This window comes from Carlito syrichta, unplaced genomic scaffold, assembly GCF_000164805.1.
Source record: "Carlito syrichta isolate Samal-C Ts95f unplaced genomic scaffold, Tarsius_syrichta-2.0.1 Scaffold295284, whole genome shotgun sequence".
NCBI classification, from domain to species: domain Eukaryota; kingdom Metazoa; phylum Chordata; class Mammalia; order Primates; family Tarsiidae; genus Carlito; species Carlito syrichta.
This window is the reverse complement of record NW_007239380.1, coordinates 337,976-339,282: the sequence shown is the minus strand read 5'-3', so window position 1 is coordinate 339,282 and position 1,307 is coordinate 337,976.

Here is a 1,307-nt window from a genome sequence, read left to right as displayed (position 1 = left end):
GTTGTTTAGCATCATGCTGTTTAGTGTCCATGTCTTTGTGGGTTTGGGGGGGACCTTGTTGGTGTCAATGTTTATTTTTATTCCACTGTGGTCCGAGAAGGTGTATGGTAGAATTTCAGTCCTTTTAAATTTGCTTATTCTTGATTTATGGCCAATTATGTGGTCGATCTTAGAATACATTCCATGCAGTGATGAGTAGAATGTGTGGTCTTTTGATGGAGTGTTCTGTCGGTATCAATTAAGTCCATTTGGTCCAAAGTCACATTGAGATTCTGGATCTGCTTGCTGATTTTTTGTCCTGATGATCTATCTAGGGTTGTGAGTGGGGTATTAATGTCCCCAGTTACAATGGTGTTAGAGTCAATATCTTTCTTTAGTTTTCCTAGAAGTTGCTTTATGAAAGTTGGCACACCTATGTTGGGTGCATATATGTTTAGTATAGATATTTATTGTTGATGGATTGTGCCTTTTATCATTATGTAGTGGCCTTTTGTATCTTTTTTGATTTTTAATAGCTTGAAGGGTATTTTGTCTGAAATTAAGATCGCTACTCCTCCTTTCTTTTGTATTCCGTTCACCTGAAAGTTTGTTTCCCATCCTCTTACTTTAAGTCTGTCGATGTCCTTTCTAGTGAGTTGAGTCTCTTGAAGGCAATAGATTGTTGCCTGATGATATTTTATTCATTTTGCCATTCTATGTCTTTTCAGCAGTGCATTTAGTCCATTCACATTAGGCTTATTGAAATGCAAGAGTTGATCCCTGTCATAAGGTTCTTTCAGAGTTGTTGTTCCTGTTTGTTTGCTGTCTTTCTTTGGGTTTTGGAGTTGGTTCATGCATGTTTTTAATCTTTTGCCTGTACTCTTGTGAAGAATGTTGTTGTTCTTTTTTCTTTTTCTTCTGTGTTCAGTACTTTCTTAAGTGTTTCTTGTAGAGGTGGTCTGGTGGCAGTGTAGGTTCTTAGGGATTGGATATCTGGAAAAGTTTTCAATTCTCCCTCACTAATGAAGCTTAGTTTGGCTGGGTAGGTTATTCTTGGTTGAAATTGTTTATCTTTTAGAACTTTGAAGATAGGGCTCCAGGTTCTCCTAGCCTAAAGGGTTTCTTTGGATAAATCTACTGCTATTCTAATTGGTTTTCCCTGGTAGGTAGTCTGGTCTTTTTCTGTTGCTGCCTTTAGGATTTTTTCTTTTGTAGCTACTTTGTTTAGGCAAATTATTATGTGTCTGGGAGTTGGTCTTCTCATTTGTTGTCTTGCAGGGGTTCTCTTAATCTCTGGTGTTTGAATTTTTTCATCCTTGATGAGATGA